Source organism: Nothoprocta perdicaria, unplaced genomic scaffold (assembly GCF_003342845.1).
Source record: "Nothoprocta perdicaria isolate Ctin4 unplaced genomic scaffold, notPer1 scaffold_4, whole genome shotgun sequence".
NCBI classification, from domain to species: Eukaryota; Metazoa; Chordata; class Aves; order Tinamiformes; family Tinamidae; genus Nothoprocta; species Nothoprocta perdicaria.
The window spans coordinates 4564851-4590924 of record NW_020455643.1 but is presented as its reverse complement, the minus strand read 5'-3'; the positions used below and the strand labels follow the sequence as shown (position 1 = coordinate 4590924).

Below are 26074 nucleotides of genomic sequence, written 5' to 3'. Positions count from 1 at the left end.
GTAAAAATCTCAAATTGGCATTTGCCTCATCCACACTATTACTGTGCAGTATTTAAGCCCAGGCAAATTCCCTTAGAAGACAGAAAGTCCCGCTGACTTCCACAGGAGCTGAAAGTCTGCTAAATACCATGTCAGTTCTGACACAACAAGAGGAGGTTTTTGTCAGGGTTATTATTCTACGAGTTGTTTCATAAGCTTTACAAAGGCATCATGGAAAGAAAATGTTCCTGTTGCCATCCCCTCCATGAGAAGCACCATTGTCTTCATAATTTGCCTGCTTGAAGCTGAGGACTTACACAGTGCATTTTTGACATTTTTTCGTCTACGTTGGTTTTATAAGTTGCAATAAGTTCCCATCCGCCAAGTGCTTCCAAAGCGCCTTGGCGTTTAACCAATTCAAGAAGCTTGCCATGAGGATTACACACCAGTTGTGCTTATTCAAAACAATAACTTCTGACCACTGCACCAAAAGAAAAAAAGCCCCTTTCATTGTCTCCTAATCATGTTTCTCTGCAATGTTAGCTCCGCTTTTGCCAACGAGCAGGATGCCCCTTTGATTCTTTACAAATATTTCAGCTAAATCTCCTTAGCACTGGGCAGTTCTTTGGCTCCTTGGGTTTGGTTTTGTTTGTTGAAAGCTCTTGTTTCAGTTCAGGCTCTGCCGAAAACCAGAGTATTGCTGGAATTGTTAAAGAAGTAGGGCCATAGGAAAAAAAAAAATGCCTGCTTGGAAGCTTTTGGAGATTGGTATTCATGTAGCAGCTGGAGATGAAACATACAGCACTGATCTTGTCCAGTTGCTCCTGGTCATGTTGCACATTCAGGAAATTTATAATTAGGTGGTTATATCCCCAGCGTTTCCCCTGCAGCACTCTCACCAACTAGCAATTTATCTTCTTTCTTGTCATTTAAAAAAAATAAAGAAAAAAAGACTACAAAGGAAAAAGAGGAGGAGACCATACAAACAGGAATGACTTAAAACACGCTTAATAGCTTTTTCTCACTTAAAGAAAAAACAGATGCTGGCATTTGTGCACGTACCAGCAAACTGAGGCTGATCCTTTGCCCTCTTCTATCACAGGATTTTTCCTTCACACTGTATCTCCTTCCTAATCAGGGTCTTTTTTTCTCAGACATTTTTTCCCTTTTCCTAGCCAGTTATAGAGACACTTTCCTCTGAAGAGTAGCCACACCTGGTAATTAAGAAATAAATGCTTTAGTAAGTGTTTATTTTTCTCACTGAATAGAAGCGCCATATGTGGAATTTCATTCCTAGCTCCCCAAATTTCTTATTAATTCCTACAGAATTTCTGCTCATTATTTTTACTCTCTATTTCTATCATGAAAGTCTTTCCCTGCACGTTAAAAATCTTAATACTGCATATTATAGACCATGTTTTGCAAAAATTCCTAACAACTTAAAACCAATCTAGGATAAAAATTGGAGCTTTATTTTTTTTCTTGCTTGTATAGTTTTTAATTAACAGCAGATAAGGCTGTTTTATATACAAAAATATGCAATTTAGGGATTTCTGTATATTGAACAATYGAGGAAAAACAATGTCATCTTTGGAGTTAAACTATACCAAAGACTCAGCAGATTTGTCCAGCAACAGCAGATTAAATTCAAAGTAACTTCGGGGCAGAGGCGGGAGGTTAAAAAACATTATTACAGAGTTTTCCAAAAAAGTAGTTTTTAAAAAGCATCTGGAAAAAAAATAAAGACAACTCAGTTAACTTTACAAGTTATGGAGCTTGTTGGAACCTAGGATTAGGAAGCTATGACCATGGTTTATTTGGGAGCTAACCCCTCCCACCAAGCTCATAATGTTTGCAGTAAACACATAGATAACTTAAAAACAATGAAAATCATAAAGCTCCGTGGTGCTGGAACAGACCCTAGGTCCAGCCCTRGGATCACACGCCTATAATAAATCTGAGTGCGAGGTTAAGAACAGCTCACCCTCCTTCCAGTCCTGCTCCTGACACTTTCTCATTCCCAGGAACTTGGTGCCCACTGCTGTGCACTCAGCGTTCATGGGACAGCTGCCAAGTTTCCCTTTTCTTCCAGACTTTTCCTAAATGTATTTYTTAGTCAAAAATGCAGCAGGCACCTACCTAGATAGGACCCATTTTTCTAGCCCGCAGTGATGATCATCAAATCCCTGATAACAGGGAAGGGGGTTGTACTCGTGTGCAGGCAGAGGGCTCTCCCCATTCATTAGCCCTACAAATACTAAGGCTCTTTGAAAACACTATGGAGAGACATAGCAGTTGTTCCAAGAAGCAAGACAAATTTCCCCAAAGCTTTAGACTTTTTTCAGGAAAACAAGTTTCATTATCCTAAGTGGCAGACTCTTCTAAGAAAAAGAAAAACAAATGTAAGTCATCAAATTTCAATATATTACCTCAAAATGCATGACCTTTAAGAAAATTTCATGTTAGATTCCGCTCCATCACTGACTCTTGTTTCCTAAATGTTCCCCCAGATTGCATAGAAATGGGTAATATATAGCTTTGAAAAAGCAATCAAGCTATAAAAATGGTTTACCAAGTTGATAATTTTTCCAGGCTCAAAATGTTGTGCCTGGGATCAGTTGTCTGTTTCACRTTGCTAAATATTTGAGCATGGAATACAAATGTTTGGTACGGCCTTGGAAAACTCCCTTTGTGGAGCTGTGCCTCAGGCTAGTGTGATTTTAAAAGTAATGTTTATTTTAAAATTCCGTGCCTTCTTTAATCTGCAGTAAATAGCCAGGCTTAAACTGTCATCTTTTATCACACCCAAATTCTGCCCACCTTCTGAAAACTTTAACAAAATACAGATCTTGCAGCAAGCCCTAGAGATCAACAAAACCTCAAAACTATTTTTGACTTGGGGAGGAGCAGCGGCTGTAACGAAGCCAACGTAGGCAATGTATGTTCTTAGCTCCTCTTGTGTACATCTCCACGCTGAGCTGAAATGGTCTCTTACACAAGTAGGTTCTGAGCCTGGTTCAGGGGTGGACAACTCAAAGATGAGCTTATATTTCACTTGCAACCTGACCGCAGACCCACTGCAGAGCTAGATGCACAACCATAGTGTGTTAAAATGAGAAGGCAAGTGGATTTTTCCCTGGTTTCYGCCTCTGGTTTTAAGTCTTGAAGATTAGTATGTATTACACTAATCTTGACATGCCGGAAAAGCAAATAGAATAACTTCCATTACCCACGCATGGATTAAGTGAGGCTTAATTGACAGATATTTATTAAAGTGATTTGTGATCTCCAAAAACACAAGTTGTTACAAAAGAAAGGTGTCATGTAAATGCCAAACATTACTGTTATGATGTACAAGGAATGCCATACACAGTAAAGGTTAATTAAATGTTATAGATCTTTTAGAAAGACTGAAGAAACTCTATGTGCATTTCATAAATCTCTCATTTCCCTCTGCTGAATTATTTCAGCTTTAGAAATGGAGTTGTGAAATAAAGAGCCATCTCCCTGGGGCTGCAGTCTCAGCATGGCACCAAAGCAGAATAAACTTCATGAGTGTCAAAAAAATCTCTGCCATGCACTGTGAAAGGTTGTTGTATGTTACTGTGATGGGCAAAAAAATACTTCAAATTGTGTATACTAATAGGTGGCTGTATGCATGTGGCTTACGCTACCTTGCCCGTGACAGCCCTTGGATAACTATGGGAAAGGGAAAAGATGCTCCAGGATGTCACAGCCTCCTGCAGGCTCCATCTCCTTCTATCAAGGTTGTAAAGCCATGGTTGCATGAGCATCAATGCTGCATTTGTGCACGTTCAGCTTCCCTCTCAGCACATTTATCCCAGAGCAGGCATTCCTGTTGGAGCTGTCAGCGTGTGTGATGCAGTTCACGTCAAGTTGATGCCTTTGTGCTAACCCTGCATCTGCTCTAGGATGTGACACATAGCAGGTAGGAACTGAKGGACAGGCCTGATCTGGCAGCAAGCCTAGCTCTTCAAAATTAGTCTACCAGATTTTTTTTTAAATGAACTGGAAATGGCAGAGGGAGTTTAAACAACCAAATAAATACTTGGTGTCAGATAGCAGCACATCTTAAATCCCTGTCCAAGAGTCAAGTTTATCACGTCATCACACCACTCCCTTAGTCTTATGATTTTTTTTTTTTTTCCAACTGCAAAATGGGGAACATAGCATTTCTGTGATGGCATTCACATAAACACTGCGTGGAAACATGAAACAACTTGGAACCAACACTGGACTGATACTGATCATTTCTTCTGCCCAGCACCRAACTCCGCACAGATTTACCCCAAAGTGCATCAACCCTCCGAGATGTCAGGGGCAGGTATTTATATTTAACATAAACCATAAGATATATTAAAAATAGCACGTTCAAAGCAGACAAAGTGCAAGAACAAACTGCTCACCCACCAGTTCTGGAAACATGCACCCACTTACCTGTGTTATTGCACACCCTCACACTGAAGCGTTCAGGGTGATCCAGTGAGCACAGGCAGCGGCGGAGCCAAGAGGGAAACCCCTGGGAACACGTTTGTGTTTGGCATGTATTTAACAAAAAGCAATGAGAAATACAAGGTTAATTTCAATAAGTGCTCAACATAGACCACATCTTTCTTTAGATTTCTTCTGTAATAGTTTACTTGGAAGAGAGAGAACTATAGTTAGCCTTGTTGGGGAAAGATTTGACCTTTAGATAATTATTTTTTAAGTCTCAGTAACTCGTATCTTTTTACAAGTTTGAACTTGATCCTGGAGACTGCTCAGTTCCGCTCCCTGACTGACTGTCCGTGACAGCATTTTAGCAGCTAAAAGACAGCACCTAAATATTTTAATGTAATTCAATAAAGACAAAAGAAAACTCATTGAATCCATAAATTACGCATTCAAAACTCCCCAAACCCTACCTGTGTAAGGCAATGCAAATGTTACATTCTAAAGAGCCCAGAGAGCCTGATAAAGGAGAGGAAAACAAGTACACTTTTTGTGATATATTGATGAAATGACTTTTTATTTGGAGCAATGGAGAGGTTAAGAGAATGCAAGCCAGGACTTGGGGAGGAATAACCCTGGACACCAGTACAGATTAGGGGTGGACCTGCTGGAGAGCAGTCCCGCAGAGAGGGACCTGGGTGTCATGGTGGACAACAAGTTGACCATGAGGCAGCAGTGTGCCCTGGTGGCCAAGAAGGCCAACGGGATCCTGGGGTGCATTAAGAAAAGCGTCTCCAGCAGGTCGAGGGAAGCGATCATCCCCCTCTACTCAGCCCTGGTGAGGCCACATCTGGAGTACTGCGTCCAGTTCTGGGCTCCCCAGKACAAGAGGGATGTGGAGCTGCTGGAGAGAGTCCAGCGCAGGGCTACCAGGATGATCAGGGGCCTGGAACATCTGCCCTATGAGCAAAGGCTGAGAGAGCTGGGYCTGTTCAGCCTGGAGAAGAGSAGGCTGAGGGGGGACCTGATCAGCGTGTATAAATACCTCAAGGGAGGCAGTGAGGAGGAGGGGGGCGGCCTCTTTTCAGTGGTGGGCAGGGATAGGACTAGAGGAAATGGCTTCAAACTGAAGCATCGGAAGTTCCACAGGAACTTAAGGAAGCATTTCTTCACTGTGCGGGTGACAAAGCACTGGAACAGGCTGCCCAGAGAGGTTGTRGAGTCTCCTTCTTTGGAGATCTTTAAAAGCCGCTTGGATGCAGCCCTGTGCCACGTGCTCTAGGTGACCCTGCGTGTGCAGGRGGGTTGGACTCGATGACCTCTGAGGTCCCTTCCAACCTTCGGCATTCTATGATTCTATGACAGTGAGAGGGGAAGACACTTTAGCCAGGAAATTTTAAAATACACTTGTTAACACCTAGTTCAAAGGCTACCAAACATTATTAGTGATGTTTTCCTTAAAACAAATGTATTTCTACTGCCTTTAACTAAAAGTAAGAGCACATGCACTGCCCAGTAAATACAGCACGTGGGAGTGCCTGCACAGCACCTGGAAGAACCAAGATAAACAGGATTTTAAACCCAGGATGAAACAAAATGGTCTTTTGCAGCTTCCTGATTAACTCCACTAGTGAAAACAAGCTGCTTAAGGGAATAATGAGGTTTCTTTGGATGAAAGATGCAGATCTAAATCCATGCCCCCTAAATGAAAGGCAGAAAACAGCCAAGCCTGTGATATTTCTGCGCTGCTTGGGACACAGCCTGGCTGGGCTGAGCGTTACCCCCAAAGCCTAGCTCAAGCTGTAGTTTCTCTGGGCAGAGGCTTTAGCAGCAGCTCAGGCTGAAGACACTGCCGGTCCTCGCTGCCCGCTCCCACCTTCACGCGCTGCCCTCCTCGTTGCGCTGCTCCAACTGCTTTTTGTATCAGTGAATCAGGTCAGGAAATTGATCTGGCTGAAAAACAACATTCCTAAAGCTGTTTTCTTTCTTTGTTTTTTCTTTCTTCCAGCCAGTTAACACAAGACACAAGCAGCTGTGGCCCAACGGCAGGGACAGAGTGCTCCATCACCCGGGCAGGGGTGAGTGGAAGGAGAGGACGCTGCTCAATAAGCCGGCACCGCTGCCAAGCGCAGGCAGTGACACAACTCGGAGCYGTGTCGCACGCAGATAGGCATCACACATCGCATTCCACCACGGAGAGGCAATTCTCCTCTAGTTCAAATACAAGGGGCTTGTGGGTTTAGGATGGGGAAGGCTGAATTATCCCTTTTCTCTTGCCGTGCCTTTCTGAGCGGCTGCAACRCGCAGCTGGCGACAGCCACGAAACCCTCCCTGGTCACTAATCCTCTACCTGCTCCTATGGATCACGGCCACCAAGCGCACACATCGCCTGCAGCSGTTTCTGCCGGGAGGCCGCCCGGCTGCTGCAGCGTGAAGATAGAGCCCTGCTGATAAGGCAGCAGTGCCGCGGGAACGTTACGGCTCTCGCCCACAGCCGGAGTCACAGGCTGCTGCCGCAGTTCCTTCTTTCCTTCCCCCCGGAACACGTGCATGTGCTCACATGCGTTGTGCAAGCCACACGCTGCCGAGGTCAGGGAGGCTTCCTGCTTCTACACCCTGATTTACCCTGCCTAGATGCTACTTCCATGTGTTTTCTAAGGCTTAAATGCCTTTCGATGCTGAGATAAAGCAGAAAAAAAACAGGGAGGTAGGGATCCCATGGGCATCTGCGCAGGAGCAGCCTGGTTACAGGAACCCTGCTTGTTGTAGATGCATGGTATGTATACATAGGTGCTCCTGCATCCTTAGCCTGCTGTTTTTGCYCTCTTTCTCCATTACACCTCGTTTTTGAGGAGAACTCCCCTATTTTCCCTGCRGTCTGTTAGACATCTTATCTGCTCAACTTATTGTCCAGATTCTTGGCACTTTCTCCAAGTTCAGTATTGTCCAGATTCTCCACTTTCTCCCTTATGGATGGGGTGCCCGTTCAACTATAAAACTCTCTTCTGGTAGAGTAAGTTGGGTGGTTACTTCATGCCAAATCTCTTGTGATATAATTGTGAACCACACAGCAGCTCACGGTGGCACCGAATGGTGACAGCCTGGTGCCACCACAGCAGCAACTTTCCAAAGAATTTTTTAGGAACGTACATTTGCATTTCCCTGCTTTTCCTGTAAGCTGACATACAAATATGTAGAATACCCAAAAAGATCTTATTTCTGAATGTTTGAGAAGTCAGGCATCCTTCATGCTGTATATGGTTCTTTCTTCTGCACATAAACCTGGAACTAATTCTCCCTCAGGATAAACTTCTCTGCAGGTGAGAGTTTTTCAGGACTTGAAACATCTGGTGAAAAGGGCACAACAGTTTCCCTATACATCTCAAACTCTTCCAAGAAGAGTAAAAAGGCAAGAATAATAAAAACAAAACAAAAAAAAAATCACTGAGAGCAGCCAAAAACTTGCTTTGAAAGAAATCCCACATGGAATGATGGAAATGTTTGGAAGGGAGACTTCCCTGGGGTGAAAAGTGTTGCTCAACTGCAGCACTGTTTGAAATGACCTGCCTGTGTCCCAGGTCAGCACAGTGCTGGTCACCCATGCAAGTTTGTAGCCAGTATCAGTGGAAACAGGAGTACCRACTTCTCCAGAGCCACTGTCTCCTCTACCCACGCCTTTTCCTTTATTTCTGGAACTAGTTCAGAATTAGTTGTCTATTCAGAGTTTAAATAAGTGACTAATCGTGAGAGATATTCAAGACCTGCTCAGACACAATCCTGTGCCACACGCTCTAGGTGACCCTGCATGTGCAGGGCAGTTGGACCAGACAATCTCTAAAGGTCCCTTCCAACATTATGGATTCTAAGGGACACACTTTTCTGTGCTGTTGCCCTAAGTTCTCCTTAATGTCCATGGCTGTCCTTAATCATCTGTCTCATTATACTCATATTGGTGAGTCACAGCTGAGAGTTAYACATGTCTCAGGGGAGCTGCAGGGACATAGCGGAGTATTGCTACGTTATTCTTCTGTGCTTGTTACAATAAGAGAAAATCCCAAAGAGCAAAAGGCACATAGAAGACACTCTGCTTTTTTACCCTTCTTTCCAAATTCTGCCAGCTGGGTTAACTTTCTAATGGTATTATTTACTGTAATATTATCTCTCAAGTTAYGGGTCCTAGAGGCCTTTCACCCTATAATATTTCAGAGCTTCTCCTCTTTATCAAGAGGGTTAGACAACAGCATTGCATGCAACTGGGGCAGACTTCTCTGATGTAATTATGCCCTACCTATATCAAGAAGTGACCTACCCAAATCACTCACTGTTTAGGCTCCCACCAACTTGTTTGGGTGCCCCAACTCAAGGCAAAGCTGCAAAAGCAGAAGGCAATTAGCAAAGTTCCTCCTGACCTTCCGCTATCTGCGGATGAGGAGGCACAGGTCCATAAACTCAGTGTTTAGTTAAAACATAACTGCTGGTACTGCTAAGTGCATAACGAGGAAAATGAGGAGAGATCAAAAGACTTGCTTCTCGCAGATTTAATTTTCTTCCTCATCTTTGCACTTTGATCGTAAACACTGCAATTCCCCCTCTGCCCTCCTGTTCCATACACTGAAGATTAAGTTGGGAAATATTTTTAGAAGAGACGTGAGTATACAGAAGGGAGTATTAGACTGTGACCTTCTAGCTGCTTCTGAAATTTTTGAAGGCTACATGGCAAATGTTCTTAGTATTTCCAAATTCCCAGAAAGAAAAGGAGATTCATAGATTGATCTTCATTAATTTAAGTGTACAAACTATTTGGCCTCATATGTTTATTCCGTCTCTGCCTCTCATGCCTGCACACCCAGAGTAAAGCCAACACATATATTCTGAGCCCTGAAACAGAGATAATGAATCCACAGTATTGCCTCAATAGTTATTGGCACGGAATGAAAAGTAAACAGCAAAACAGGAAAAGGAAGGCTGAAACTAGATTAAACAGATTGCTGCATTCAAGAGTGTGCAGTCATCTGGGAACTTAATGAAAAAGGAGTTGAAGAGAAAGTTAAAACAAATAGCATACAGGCCTCTCTTGTATTTAAGAAATCTTTCACCAGCTGTGTGGTAAAATACCTTCAACAAACTAGCATGCAGTGTAAAACTCTGAAGATGCATAGAATTAACCTTTCATTCACTAAGTAAGCAAATTATCAAGTTATTCCTCATCACTGGAATTCAAATTAGGCCTATACCATTTGACAGGAGATGGAATAACATACAAAAATGGAGCTGCTTTGTCTCAGTCACAAGGTAAAGATGTATTTTTTTCAGGATAAATATGTTACCAATAGAAGTGCATGCTGTGTATACATAACACTTATATGCTGGCTTTAATTATGAGTAAARAGAGGTGTGCAAAAATCAAGGTGATTTAAGCAGCTGGCCTATCACCAAAGTCAGCTAAATCTCTCACAATTTCTACCATTTGAAACCAAAATCTCCTGTTGAATAYTCTAATCCTCTTTAATCCTGATTTGGATTTAAACTCCAGGTCCTAGAGCAAATCAAATCCAGATTTTAAATGTTCTTTCCAGACTATTTCTGTTCATAGCATAACCCTAAAGAAATAATCTGGCATTACTTCTGCAACAATTTCCAATGGCTGCAACTAGGAATCTTGCTATTTTCCAGTGACTTCACTGAGATTCATTTTCAGTTTAGGTGATCTAGCCCAGAAACAATATTCCTAGCCTCYTTTTTCGGTGCTTATGCCTGGAAAAGGGAATGCTATCTTGAAAGTTCTCTTGGTACAACCCATCATGTCAACTAACCATAACCAACTAACCATCATGTCAACTAACCACTCTGTCATTGGGTCTCCTTGATCTCCAAAAGCAGTAGGACATGCAGCTTATCTGCCACATTTGAGTTCTGCTATCACTCCATTGACTGAAGGAACTTTTTGAAGGAATAAAACACGTTGCTTCTTGCTGGGCAGAAGGAGCAGGAACAAACGCTTTTCAAGTTAAAAAGAAATGCATCTGCTGTTGCTCTGTTTCAAACATCTCCAGCCAGTGTTGCAGACKGTTATCACCACAGAGTCTACAAGCTAGAAAATAAAACTCTTCTATTACGCTATCAAAAGCACTACAGGTAGGAACGTGTCATTCTTCTGAAGGACTGCATGACAGAGGACACATCTTCTTAAGTATCCCATGAAATCTTCTGTTTCAGGCCAGAAAAGATCAAGGCACCAACTTTGTTTTTCTAACAGAGAAGACTTACTACTTCTATGTAGCAAATCCTTTTTYAAAAGGAACTCTGACATATCCATCTATGATTAGTTGGACTATTAGGAAGCCTTTGAGAAGATGCTAATAAAGCAGCAACTGAGATTTGTGTAATTGCAGTAGAGCTCTTGGTTACTGTGAAGATGGAAGAGGAGTCCTCACTGCACCAAGAAAGCCCAGAATCCTGTATGTGACTCACACAGATCTTACACAGATTTTGGAAAGAAGTACACATAAATGGACATGTTTGTGATTCCATCTATATGAGCCATAGGGACCAAAGGTCATTCCACAAATAAAAACGTCCTTGCCAGACATGAAGCCCTGATGACACAACAGGCAGAGGTTTACCATGCAGAAGTCTCCGTGGTCGCTGTTTTCATTATTTTACAAATTCCAGCCACAGGTATCACAGAAACACTGAGGACACTAGAAGTCTAAGCTATAATGCTCATCTCTGTCTTTCTGGCCTTGGAGATTAYTCCTCATGCTCCACTGGGAATACAGGGAACTGGGCCGATTTCAGCAGCTGTATCAGGATGAGGTTACGGCCGCTCTTCCCACCGCCCCTGGAGCCAGCGCTACCGCTTCCTGTGCCCAATGGGTTCTCAGGCCCCAATCCATGGATCCCTCCATCCCCTCTGCCCCGGAAACACTGCAGGACTGGGAAGTTCAGGACAGGGATTTCTCCCGAGCTCCCTGCTGAGCTGCAATCCCTGCCTAGTGGAATCCAGATGGCAGATAGCAGGCTGCAACGGCTCCAAAGACTGCAAATAGAGGGGAAAAGCACTCAGAAGAGATGAAATCCTGACCCAAATGAAATCAGGAGGAATTTAGCTGTTTACATGAATGGGGCCAGGATTACCCCTCTAGCCAAGATGATAAGACCTCAAAGTTTATCTATACATTTACTCTTGTTTTCTGCCAGCAATAAACACCGTAAAAAGTAAGATAAAGTAGTATCAAAGGAGCTGACTATGCTACAAGGGATGTGTCTCCTAGCTGCAGGCCACAAGATTATCTCTCACAAAGCAGTAAGTATGAAAGCCACTGTTTATTTTGTCATATCACAGCTAATCATAACCCTTTCAAAGTGCTGACCAGATATTACGGAAAGCACCACCCTGTCATTGCAATGGAAGGTAATCACTGCGCCTTCCAGGAGATCATTTAAACCACTTTGGCTAGGGCTTTTAGGCATTGTTATAGGAGACTTCATGGCTCATCTGCTCTTCAGAATGAGATTTAATTAGGGACAAGATCTGTTCTTGATATGAACTGTGACATACGCTAAGTTCCAACTGTTATCTACTACGTCACATGTGACACGAGCGTCACTGGCCACAGCTGTCTGTCCTGCTTGGGTGTTTTGCCAGTCAACAGGAGGCAGAGGAAAAAAACAGACACCAAGGGAAAGAACGGTGGTGTTTACTATTAATACCAAATAATACAGAAATGAAATGATACATCTAACAAAACAATAAGCCTCCTATATTCTGGGTTTTGAAAACAGACAAAATAAGCAAGGTAATGCGCTTAACCATTACTGTACGAGAAAGAAAAGTGATTAAAAAAGATGCATCATCAATTGCCTCACTACGTTACCATCACCCAGATCCACAGTGGCTGGGGAACCCCTGCTGCACAAGGATTTGAAGATCCTTCCTGGCAACTGGGAGGTCTTACACAGTGCGTCCACCCACAAGGAGGTCTCCAAAGTCACAGCAAGAGGGTCCAGCTTTTATAGAACCAAATCAGCAAAACCTGCATTTTCTGTGAGCAGTAACATCACATGAGATACTTGCCCTATTATCCAGGACCAGGACCTGGCCAGAGCCCTGGATTCAGAGGGGAGGGTTCCCTTCAAGGTCACAAACACCTGCATGAGAGCCAGCAAAAGTTACAGCTTCATAAGCAATGCTGACATAGGTAGTTTTTTTCTTGTTCTTTTTTCTCATTAAAAAATACACTGAGAGCTTAGGCTTAAAAAGAAAAATCCTCAGTATGAGAAGATGTAAGTCATACTCAGTTTGCATTTTATATTCTGATTTCTGCTTGTCACAAACAGCCAGAGCTTGGAGGCACAGAGAAGAGCAAAGCTCCCTGGTACTGCTAGAGCAGGGGCTAACAGTGCCTTAGCCCTCCAGGTCCTGATGGACATAACATGTCTCCAAGTTTACTCCTCCCATCATGTGGGCTGACACAATGGGAAGAGAATCACGCAGCTCCTGGAGAAATCCTTGGACATGGTGCACCAGACAGCCTGTGAGCCAGGAGACTCCCGTTCTCTCTCCCTCTTTCTGTTGGATAATCTCCAGCAAACTAATTCACCAGTGACGTAAAAGTGAATCAGGTATCCTCAGTCATTTATTGCCCCAAAATCTGCRCCTGAACACTGCAAATTGAGAACTATCGCTGTCCAGTCACCATGGACAGGGTCAAGATCCAGACCACCTGAATTCAGGGCCATTCCTCAATCTTGCTCTGCTTGCTGAGGCTGTTACTCTTTTATTCCTTGATGCCTGGCTTGGTAGCTATAACTCAGCACACTCCAGCCTTGCTGAGTCTGCTAGACAAACTGGCAGTCCCAGCAGATGTGCTAACTTCCCCAATTAACCTTAATGAGGTGTTAACTTCAAAGCTGGCCTGTAGCCATTTACAGGTTAACAGAATCTTAGAGGGGAAAAGGGAAAAAAAGAAGGAAAAAACAGCCCAGCTTGGCTTACTAGGAAATAGCTCCAAAGGGACAGGGAGAGGACTGGTCAAATTTGGAGGCCCTTGCAGGATCTGGAAGTCCGATGCTGCTGCCAGCCTGTGCTCATGCACCACTTCCATTGCTGCATTGTTAAGAGACACACTGGAAACATCATACAGTGAATGCATACTAAAAATACCACTGGAATGGAGCAGAAGGAGCAAGATAAAGGGGCCTGCAAGACAGCAAGGCTAAGAGGAACTGTGCAAACTTGTAGAGCCCAGTGATGACCTTGCTCATACCACACTCTAGTCAAACATCAGAGCCAAACTCAGCTTCTGAGTCCAGATTTAATCTATTTTCAGAGATCTTAGCTACCCACTCAATGACTTCAGGATGCAAATCTATTATCCTGAAAACAATAAGAGTGCATGCTTCAAATTGGTCTGTAGATGATGCTTGTGGATTTGCTATTACATTTTGACTAGCATCGCTTTCAGCTACTGGTTAGGTTAGTGCGCGTGGATGTGTGCATCTGTATCATGGACTCAAAATACAGGTCTGGGAACAAAGCTTTCATATGGAGGAGTCTCACTACACCGTTTTCCTGATATAGTAGAGCTTCTGCAATAAAATCTTCCCTGATAAGTCTCTACCCAATTAATCCTGCTCAGAGAGATATGATTTGCAGCCACAAAGCCCATGAAGAGGTGGGGAGGAAAGATCTGGCTTGTGAAACAGGTCCAGTCTTGGATCCAATCCAAGGCTCTCACTTCCTGTTTTCAATGTAAATGGATTGCTCCCTTTGCTCATTTATGTCCTCTAAAAGAGGGTAAATGCATTGAGCTGGTGCAGTTTTGAAGACCATATATATAATCAGAGTGGCAGAACCCTCTCTGGAGGGTGCCTAGAGATGTACCCCTAGTTCAGATTTGCATGAGTGTTGCTCCAACAAGTCAAAACAGAGGTACCTCATTTTTAACTGTCAAAGCCACAGGGGCAAAAAAAAATCCCTCACCTGAAACAGTTGATCTGTCCTGAAAAAGTTGCTATGCAGGGCAGTACAGATTTGAATTCCAGATATAAGAACTTAAACATAAAAATAGAAAATTCTTCCTGGCACTTTATTACACACTCCCTTACAGACCTCTGATTCAGCTGATTACTAATTGCCAGAACATGCCCACCTTTGCCTCCATAAGCTTTAAAGCTATAAAAACGGAAAGAAAAAGGTTATTCCTTTTTAAGAAGCTCAAAAATAAATGGATATGTTGCTGTGGATGATGGCAGTTGTCTATAATGTKTGTTCCTCTCTCAGTCCCCCATTACTAGCTACTCTTAACTCACCAAGCGCAAGAGATCCCCACTAGCTCTCCATCAAAGCCTTGGTCTCAGCTCCCCTCTGCCCTCTCTGTGCTGCCACAGGTAACAAGGGGCACCACATTTGCCAAMTTTGACCTTATGTCCCAAAGGTGGATACTGATCGGATGCTGCAGAGCATCCAATGGACCTTAACAGCACTTCCACATCTGCAAGACTTTCTTCTGAGCACCTCAAAAGCAACTGCACTCATCAGGGCCAGGACACAGTTATTTTCCTATTGCAAAGTGACTTCGTTTCAGTGCACGCTTCTTCCTCTGAAACTTGAGCATCTGTTCTGGGCTCTCCTAAAACTCTGACCGTGATGTGTTCATGGGAAGAGCAGGGAACAGCTGTACATGGGCTGCTTGGATACAGCCTATGCGCTCCTGGGTTTTAATTTCACACTCTCTATGCTCTTCATTTAAAGGATTTTGCACAGACCACAAAGTAACTACTAGGAGAAATAATGCCCCGTGTTTTACAGGTTAACAATTATGGTTTAAAATTTCACACTATTTCTTCTCTCAATTGTTACCATTTACATATTAAGAGCAGAAACAATGCACTTCATAACAAAAACAAAAATACTCTATTGAATGGCAAAGAAAGTACTTGCTCTGTAGGCCTGCCAAGACATTTATAAATAAGTTATATTGTTGTGCTTCTTCACCATGCAATTTGCATAGCAATAGAGCTTGCAATAGTTCAGATTCAGACCAGTAAGTGAACTACCTGGTTAAGTACCAAATCACTAAGGCTTCTACAGCACAAATTCCTAGGCATGTCCATCTCCTCATTAACTCAGCACTAATGACCATGCAGTGCTTACATGCACTTGTGTGTAKGTGTGTATATATATTTATATGAAATAACAGAGTAAACGATGACTCCTTGGTCTGAAGAGAGATGACAGAGGCAGGAATGTGGTAGAAGTCTGCACTGAGTGTTATGCAGATGGTGAGTTTGAACTGACTTCTTGCACTCTGGTTCTCTCCAAGAGCTGGTAGGTGTTGGATGAAGTCAGCAGATACCAGCTTCAAAACAGAAAAGATGTGCTTCTTCACATCATTTCATTTTGCTGTGAAATTCCCTCACCACAGGATTTAATGCTAAAGATTTACATGGGTTCAAGGGAAGACTAGGCAAGTTCAAGTAAGAGATACCCATTGATAGTTATTAAATATAAAGTCTTAATATCACTACTTCTGAGAGCCAATGCAGGATTAATATATTGACTTAAGTTGGGCCATGCTGTATTAACCTCTCTGAACAGTTCCCCGACACCCAATATATTTTTCATTTTCAGCTCTCACTGAAATGTTTCATTTTTAGTAAAAACAAAACAGCAAAATGAAGATAGAAAACAAAATAGTGATCTATTTTAACATGTGGATTCATGGAAAGGAGTCTGTTGGAGCTGCCTATAGCAATTACTGTATATATAAAATACARCACCTTTCAGCCTCTCAAAGCATGGACTTGATTTTAGCCGCCTATGGACAGGCAGGGCAGCACTAGCATGAATCATTGGCTATCATGTGAATCACTTCCTCCTGCAATTCGGATCACACAGCATACTCTGGCAGGCACAACAATAACATTTAAGAGAAATAATGGCAATTATGTCATTAATGTGTTAAGCTGATGAAAATACAAACACCACCATGTTTTTCATTCCCTCACTGTGGACCATTAATGATATATTTACTAAGGTTGCTGAGCCATAGAAATGTGTAGACCTGTAATTAACAGCTTGAGTCWTTCAGATGAAAAATTTCTATTCTGAATTTCTATGGCTCTAATTAAGCACATTAAAGAAATCTATACTCACTACATACCTGTTTGTAACGTTACTGTTTTGCATATTACCTTTATGATATTACTATTAACAAAACTTAAGGAGCAAATGAAATGAGTACCAGTTGCACAAAAACAAAAAAACTATTGTCCTTAATCCATAGCTCAATATCACTCAYGAGGGATCAAAAAAGGAAAATAAGTCTGTTTCCCTTTTCCTCCTGMTGCAGCATCAAGCTCTGCTCTTAATTAAAAGCACAATTGCTGTGATTGCAGCATAGGGTGCTGAGACTTCTGTTCTATTATTAGGCCGGGTGAACAAAGTGGAAGGAAGGACCTGACGACTTGGAGTGTCAGCATTCAAAGAACCGCCTGGCTTTGTGCTGTATGAGGCAGAAACGGATGATGATCGTGACACTGTCAGAAAGCTCACTTGGCCCATCAAGTCCTGCACCTCATCTCCATGAGGAAAAGGCCCTTGGCCAGAATGAGGAAGAAAGGACAGGGAGCAATGGCCTGCAAGTGACAAACTGCAGAGACAGCAGTGGCAGCGAGGCAGGAAGGCCCTGCAGAAGACACTGCTCTCCCTTGGTAGCAGCACAGCCAGCGGCTAGCTAGGAATGGGAGACTAGTGTGCACGGAAGGAGAAACAACCTGACCTTCTACCCATGGCCTCTTCTGCAGCCAAAGCAGAACTTCAGCTCATACCTTAGTCACTCCCGTTAGTCCAGAGTGCTTGGCCCTTCTCCGTGCTTTTCATTTCAGTCTGAAGTTCAGTTTCCATAGGAAAAGCATTGTACCTCTATGGACAATAAACCCCATTCCCTGGGGGAAGAGTGCAGGGAATTCCCAGGAGCAGGGAATGGCATGGCCTCCATTCACCGGTTTCCTGCCAGCCACAGGAGTGCCTTGCCCAGTCAGTGCCGCTTCCTCCCGGCCTCCGGCCCTGGAAGAGCGCAGGGAAACACGTCCGCCACGCGTGAGGCCTCAGCACCTTCCCACAGACTCACTCCAGCAGACCTGAACATCCTGACTTCACTTCCTAATTCTGTACCAGACTCTCTGCATGTGGAAAAAAATTAATCCATCATTTATATATTTGGTTGTTGTTATCCTAGCTATTTTTATCAATAACACATTAGGTCCAGACACCTGTGCAGGGGACATTGCTTGGGGACATGGGTGCTGCAGCAGATAAGGTGCTATCATGCATCATCTCTGCCATCACTGATGAGAATATAAAGACACTCTCATACACATCCTTCTGTGTCTTGCTTTGTGTCCAAGCTTACTCTATCAATAATAGGTTCATACACCTTGTAAACACACTGTTCCCAGTTTTATTTCCACCACCACTTCCAATCCAACTCAAAGTATTCCTAGACACTCAAGAGACACACAGGCACTCAAAATATTACTGCCATATCACATCCAAACAACATATGCCTAAAGTGACTCTGGCTTTCCTAAACTGACCCTTTCCTACAGCTCTCCTCAAAGAGGCTGTGCTATGTCTAATAATCAATCATCTAGCAAGTTCACTGAACTGTCACTTCATCTTTCCTCCCTTACAGCACCTCTCCAGAGACTGCCCCAGATCCTTCATCCCCACATCTGTCCTCTCCTTTGCTCTCAGGAAGGAGATGTTGCCCTGCTCACATTAATTACCTTTTTATTGAGTGGAGTCTTTTTTCTCCCTCCCTGCATCTTCTGCCTGAGTGCTTGCAAGGGTGAGTGCTTGTTCTCATCTTGCTCACGAGAACAGCATGCATTTGCTTTTCAAATCACAATGTCTAATGCTGGGTTGTAAAACTGAATTGTCCTACAACTACTACTAAGGAAAACCTCATTGTTTTTTTACAAAGCTGTTTCCCTGCATTAGATAAGTTAAATTTATATAATACACTATATATAAAATACTGTTGGCTTAATTTATCATTTAAATATAGGCCCATCTTTAACCAATCAGGTTCAGAAAAGGACCTCTTACATTCCTGCTGAGGACCAAGTACTTCTTCCAATTTGAAGTCTTTTTATAGCTTCGTTACTACCAAAGTCAGTGTATAGGAGAGCTTGTCAGCCCAGCAGTACTGCCTGAAAAGAGCACCTGATTTGCATGCTCTTTTTCTTCACTACTTTTCCTTGAACACCAGACAATGTAAAATATCTCAGCTTTAGGCCCCTGTTTCATGGGCATGGCCTACCTTAACACCCTTGTTCCACCAGAGCCTGTCTGGGTCAACACAAGAATGAAAAATATCCTTCACAGGTGCATTTGCCAAGGAAAGAAAGACTGTATCTAGACAGCTCAGAGAGATTTAAGTGACTATGAAACTTGTGACCTGCAAATACAGCATCAGCTCAGCTGCTTTGGCCTTGTGTCTTCTTACCAGTTTACAAAATGATATGAGTATTATTGTTAACATCTTTTATATTAGTGGGGCAAGAGGCAAATCCCAGCTTAGCTTTCTTTTTTTTTTTTTAACTCCTCCTAAATCTCAGGAGGACTTTGTACCCTACATAGTTAAAAAAGTGATTTTGTAAATTCCCCCATTTCACAAGTTTTATGTGGACTCAGAGCATGGTAGTCCCAAACTCCACCAAGGAGTCATCTTCCTGCCGGAGACCGCACTCTAAATAGCCTAGATGACATCAGCCACGGACTCGGGGGCAGTCTACGAAGATAACCCTCGTTTTCAGGGCATGATGGGCCCAGACCAAGGATCCCAGATCTGGGCAGAGACCATTTGCTCAGCCCAACTCTGAGACGCAAGCAGCGAGGCTGCCGTGAGTATGAATAACTGGAATTTGTATCAGGGTGATGGTGATGTAATCTGTACAGCTGGGACAGCACATGAAAGCCAAAGGAAAATAAGAAACAACACATTCACACACACAGACACGCACACGCTATCGGGAAGTTTCACCTCAGGAAGTCGCTGTGGCCGCCATTCCTGCCAGCGGTGCGTCTGCAGGGCGGCCTGCCAGCAGCGCCGCCCGGCACTGGCAGAGAGCAGGCAACCAAAGCGGGCACAAGAAAGATTGCCACATACTTCTGAAGCGAGGCAGGGGTCGGACCAATTGGGAGAGAAATTATGCAACAAAATAAGCAACTTTTTGCCAAGAAAACCAAGGCTGAGGGAGGAAGTTGCTTGTGCCAGTGCTGGTCACAGAGGAGAAAAGCTGTTTCTTTGGGACAGGACAATATAGCTGGATTTAATATTTGTTTTTCCTACTTGCCTACTTCCTTGTCTGCTTAACACTTTGGATAACCTGTTTTGTCCAAACTGATCATTCCCCAAGTTTCTCCACTGAAATGGCATCTGACTACACACAGGCTTGATGCCAGCATGGAACCACTGTACTACATTGCAGCAGGTATATTTGGCACAGGAAAACAATTTCTTTCATGCAGAGAATGGCCATTTTCTTCTTTGACTGAAGTTCACAGGAGAGTTCTGTTGTCTAGCCTTAGAAATAAGAGCTCTCTTACCTTTATAATGTCAATCTGACTGTATAGCATATAAAAATATAGCTATTGCACATGTAACAATATACTATATAGCATATAATTATTATTACTAATACATATTAAGACTAAAAGAGAAGAAAAATGACAGGCCCAGGAAAATCCAATTCCAAGTTCCACTGTCAGCGAGCACACCTCTGTAGCACATTAAAAGAGGGTAGGCAATGGGAGACCAAACCAAGGGTGCACCTTCAGATAAAAGGARGACACAGATTTGTGGCTGTCTTGCTTTAAATAAGAGCCTACAGGATCCCTCACTAGAAAAATCTCTTGAGTTTCAGCTGCTGGTGTCCCATGGGACACAAAGTAATATTAGACAGTCCACATTTAAACCTCATTTTTTAAGGTCTATTTGGCTTCCAGTGGCTCTGCTGACTTTATTAGTGAGTTTGCCAGTCACAATGGTCATCACAAGCCTGCTAGGAAATGAAGTCACAAGCATAGCTGGAATAACTTCAGAAAAACCTTCAGCAAAGTCCTTGCTGAAGAAGGCTGAATTAGAAACTGCTCCAAGTTCTGTGTCTCACTGCAAGTCGCCGCAACGTGTGGATTAAGAAAGTAATGTGGCTAGTGGTGCCATAGGCCACTTCAGGAGGACTGGAGAAGGAGTTGACTCAGGAGACTATTCACACTGTTTTAACAGGTTAATACTGGCAAGTTTATTTAATAGACTGAGCTCAGTTCCTGTTGGCTAATGTTAATGTTGGCACAATTAGGCTGATGAAAACACTGCGCAGACGTCTTCTGGTGATCCAGTCCCTCCCTGACACTGGTAACGATCAGATAATAAACTTTTTCCATGCTTGCTCTGGTTGGTGATTCACTAAAGATTAGTTACTCCAGTTTCTCCACTTCCTTTTGGGATGTGTCTGGCCTAACTCCACCTCCTTTTGGGATATGTCTGGCCTAACTCCATACTTTGCTCCCAGTTACTGTCTGGCAAGGACTTTGCCAGGATTTCTTGTGTCTGATACAGCAAGGAATGRTGTCTCCCAGGACTGAGCCGGGAGACACTGAGCAAAGGACCCTCTCATCCCAGGCAGAGGCTATGCTGGATTGGGAAAAGCCAATCTGGGTTCAGCTGCAGCRCAGGGGTAAAGACAGTGGCACTCTGCTCATCTCAACACTTGTTTTTTCAATTGAAATTGTTACAGGTACTTCACCTGCTGGAATTTAGTTTCTTTTAACCTGAGCTTTTCTACACTAGCCTCGCCTCACTCCTCTGCAGATGCTTCCCTGCTGATATTGACTAAATGCAGCATTGAAACATGATTGCAAATTAAACCTCCCACCTTACTTAAACCTCTGCTCAGAATGATCAGAGTAAATCACAGTTTTACTACTGGAGGTTAGCTAATTCTTGTCCATTGCTTTTGCCTCTGAGAGCTAAATTTAGCTTGCTACTTTTAATCTCACCCTCACTTTAATTATGCTCATCTTACCCTATAATCACTGCTAGGGTGAAGTTGGAAAATGAGAGGTAGATGTGGGAAAACCAACAGGTTTTAAAGGTGTCTGTCCAATATGCAGGTGGAGAGACTGGATCCTGGGAGCTGTTTTAGACCCCGGCAATGTCCAGACCAAAGAACATGGGTTTCTTGGCATTCAGACACTCCCCAACCTAGGGATGCTCTCTCCTCAGTACCCAAGTTCCCTTTTTTCCCCCCTCTGTATTTACAATTCTTTGAGACAGAAATATGTATGTGTGGGCCAGATGARGCCACTGTGTTGTTTATCTGATTCTAAGCCAAGATATCAAGGACTGGAGCCTAAAGACATCTGGTGCTATGTACCCACAACTCATCTGAAGCATTGCCTCTAGAAGTCCCTATCACCAGTGAGGAAAGAGGCCCTTGATGTGAACTGCAGAAATCCGGCTGCCCCTGTTCTCCTGACTTTTCTCCTATTTTAGCTGTCAGAGCACATTAAATAAGCATTTCCCCAGTGCTTCTCTTCCATGCAAGCTCCAGTTTCAGTTGCCATAGGGATGGCCGGCGAGAGCGCCCAGCACGGAGCTCAAGGCCATCTCTCTGGTGATGGGGTGGCTGCTGTGGGTGAGTGAGAGCCCCGACTCGTTTGCATCTCACAGCCCCAGCAATGCTTATTGCCAGCATCAGAGCAGATGAAAAGAATGATTTGTTTTGCTTAATCTAGTTTCTTTTTCCTGCAGGCCAATTACAATTCTAGTTTGTATTCTCTTCTGGTGGGAGACAACATGAATCAAACCTAGAAACTCATCATCTGAGGCAAAGAACGCGCTGCTGACCTTATCGCCAATCTCAAGATGTCATATAGATTTTGAAGAAGCATGAAGCCTAAGGAATTAATCTGTGCATGCAGGCAATCAGTAGTCAACTGTTCACATCAAGAGACATTTTTGCTGAATGTCATTAATCATTTACATGCAAGAGAAAATGAGGCAAGTAGCTTTTCTTGTGCTTAATACGGCTCTGAATTAAAAGATTCTCTGAGCCCCAGATGTGATAGGTATGATGCTCAGAGAAGAGAATAAATGCAGTATTTTAAGGAGTGTCCAGACTGGGTGACTCCTCCCACTGGGCAGGGATAGACCTGCTTTCCTTTTTTTCTGCCTATTCTGGGCAACTTGAGACATGTCTGCACTAAAGCACCAGCAGTGCTTCCTGCTTATGAATCACACCCAAGCATGCACCTTTCCACTTTCTTCCCATATATTTTGGGCTTTATGGGAAGGAAGTGGAGGCATATTACTCTCCATCCAGGTTTCCAGTGGAGCAAGACAGCAGGAAAGATTTGTAGGAACATCTCCTACACAGCCTACAGAGTCTAAACATGAGCACTCCCCTGCATTTCTGAGAACAGAGTTGTCTTCATTTCTGTCACTGCTTGCTGGTATTGCTCTTTTTTCTCCCCCCCCTTTTGTAGCTTTTAATTGCTTCCCTTTTCCACTACTGCCTTTGCTGTTTCCTCTCCTCCATCTCACCTCACCTTCTTCCCTTGGTCTCCTATGTCCTTTCCGGTGCATGTCTGGATGGAAATTTCCTCCTAAAATGAGGATGGTGCTGGCAAAAAGGTGAGAAGGACTGGTAGAGGAAAAAGGAGATGTACAAACAGACAGAAGCTGTGGGAGAAACACAGAGCTGCTCTGCAGGACCTGACACCTGCATTACTGGGGCTCATTGGAAGAGCTTCTGAAAACCTGCGCTAGCAAAATTGGCCTCCACAGTCCATGTAGAAAGGCCAAAAGCTTTCCATCCCAGTAAATCAAATTGTCAGTTACATCTGTGAGAAATAACCCAGTTTAACACAGTACTTGTAACTTGCTTGCTCTGCTCACAGCAACTTTTTGGTGTGCTTCTTCCTYGAAAACTGTGAGGTCCTGGTTAAGSAGGAGACATACAGCAGAGTGAACATTCACACAGCAGCAAAACTGCTCCTAACATCCAGAAAAGCATCCCAAGTACCCCTGGATACGCAGTGCCCGCTCGGCACGCGGTGCCCAGTGGCTCTGCTGTTCCCTGGGTCTGGGGGTATCGTGCCAGCYGCTCCGCAGCCACAGTGCTCCTTCAGCTCCAGGCCTCGTTCCCTTCTTTCTCCAATGGCTCCGTGAGAGCAGGAGCCCAAAGGCCTCAGTCATTTTGTTTGTATTTTCACATAGCTGCTGTTCTGGCACCTTTTTCCCTCTCCAAAAGCTGCATCACACATGTCCAGCATCCAGCTCAGGTAGCTACTTTTGGATGAAAAGGCCACTTTGCCTTCATTACTGAAAACTAATTGAAGCCACATACAGCAAACACACCCACCAAGCACCAAGAGCCCATGTGTGTGAGCAGGGCTCATCAGGAACCCCCAGCTCCCAGCCCCAAAGGGGCAGTTTGTGTCAGAATTTGGCAAATCAGCTTCACTTGAACCATTCCTCATCATATTCATAGCAGCACAAAGCAAGTTTGGAAAAAAAAAGTACAAAGAACAGAAGCAGCTGAATCACATCAGCAGCACAGGGCAAATATCCATATTGTGTCTTCATGGCATCACAGAGATAAAACTCACCTTTGAGGACAAGGGGATGTCCCTAACCCTTTCTGCACATATGTATTAYAGATAGTTAGTGTATTTAGCCTAAAGTCTCTGCATGACCTCCTGCATCAAGCTGGAGAGCATTAGAGCCCTACAGCAGGAGATATGAAGAAGCCTCAACCCCAGCAAGCAAGATAGAGAAGAAGCAGTGCACAGCAGGCTCTGCACATGCAGGATTTAGGGAAAGAGAGATTTATCATATATTTCTTTTGAGTCTGGCTGCTTAACCAAAGACATTTTTGTTCCACTAAGGTCTGCTGATTCACAAAGAAGTTGAAACTCAACACAAAGAGACAGCTTTCAAAGGCAGCAATGTGCTGCTGTGATCTAAGACATCATTAGCCTRGGAGGTTTGGAAACTCTGGGAAAGAAATTGCTTAAATTTGACTATTCTGTCACTAGCTGACCCTAAACCTGTAATTTCACCAGTCTGGATTGGGTTTTAGCCAAAAGAAGACTACATTAAAACAAAGACCCCAACTTAGGAGACCAAGTGGACTTACCAGGGGCTTTTCAGGAAGAGAACCACATGAACAAACAGCACTCACTTTTGATATCACACAGGAATAAAGCCCTCTGCTTTCATGCACCACATTTATACAGCAAATGATCAGCAGGTGTAGGTGTCAAGATCGTGAGTGCCCTTAACGGCCCTGATGAGCCTCACTTGGGACTTCCATCCCATGCTGCCCTGGGCCCCTGGGCGTCTATTTAAGATCAGCCCAGAGACCTAGAGCTTCTTTTAGCCTCTGCTGTAGGCTTGTTGCTCTGCAGCACTAGTTTTGTCTGTTGAATCAATGTTAGAGGGGTGCTGTGGTGGTTGCCTTCCAAATAGAGCCTTTAGATGGGTAAGTGCTATCTAATTTTGGTCTCATCTGCTTTGCTTTCTGCTTTGATGCCTTAATTTTGCTGTTTTCTGCATCTGGGGCTGTTTATGGGCTTGCCTCTGGCTGCTGTGTCCAGWTCCTGTAGGATTGTGCGCTGTTGATGCCTGCAGTAGGGTCCCTGTTGACTTTCCTGGCCCCTTGTGTTCCTCAACAGCTTTGGACAAAACTGGCTTGTCTTGCATGCTGCTTGTGCCTGTTGCCTTTCCAGGAAACCACAGGTACTGTTTCTTGGGAGCTGGGTTGCTTAAATCACTGAGGAATTGCCCCAGGCTGTCTTGTTGGTGCAGTCTCCCCTGTTCCTGGAAGAGCAGTTCTTCATTCCTGTAAGTTGGAACATGTGAGCTGCCCCTCCTGGTGTCTTATACTCAACCCTAGTTCTAAGAAATAGGAAGAGCTTGTGACTTTGAGGCTAAACCAAAGCTTGTAGGTTCTGATTTATGTATAAACTGTTTCCTGCTCTGAGATGTTGTTCTGATGTGAACACTAYTGCTAAAACTAATTTTGTAGTAATTGCCCTTCTATCATTAAAAAGATTAACTTCTGCAAGGTTGGAACTGGAGCTCAGATTTAAGGTTATGGGGAGAATCTCTTTTAAGGACAAGGAGGGATTTTTTTGAGGCACTAGCTTGAAAATTCCTCATCATCTTCAAAAGTAAATAATATAAAAACTGAGAATGGTGATAGTGCCTYGTGGCAAAATGGTACCTCAGAGCAGTGGTCTGGCTGCAGCTAGTGTGTCTTCAGGCAAGAGCAGAGCTGAACTTCCTTAAATTAGGGCTCAGGAGGGCATCTGCTCTTGGTCACTAACAGCAAAGCACTAAAATGTGAGTGTGACTGAGCATACCTGATTTTTAAGGCAAATTAGTCCCCTCATCCTGCAGCCTGGCCCTTGAAGCTGCCCAGAGCTGCAGATAATGTCTCTGCAGACAGATACATCCTTGGAATTGCATGGGCACCTTTTGCTTCGGTTAGAAAGAAAATCACATAGTGCCTCAGCCCAGACATCGCTGGTGAGGAGCTGGTGYGCTCCGTGATCGCTGCGAGG

The 26074-nt window shown here is 43.7% G+C and overlaps 1 long non-coding RNA gene across 1 annotated transcript; it reads right to left on the bottom strand.

The window, feature by feature from the left end:
- Positions 1-1049: 1049 nt before the first annotated feature.
- LOC112952445 lies at positions 1050-24726 on the bottom strand. The gene is made up of 3 exons (XR_003250376.1): positions 24646-24726; positions 4438-4519; positions 1050-1193 (listed from the first exon to the last, which is right to left on the bottom strand). It is a non-coding gene; the product is annotated as an uncharacterized LOC112952445 (long non-coding RNA).
- Between the last annotated feature and the right edge of the window lie 1348 nt (positions 24727-26074).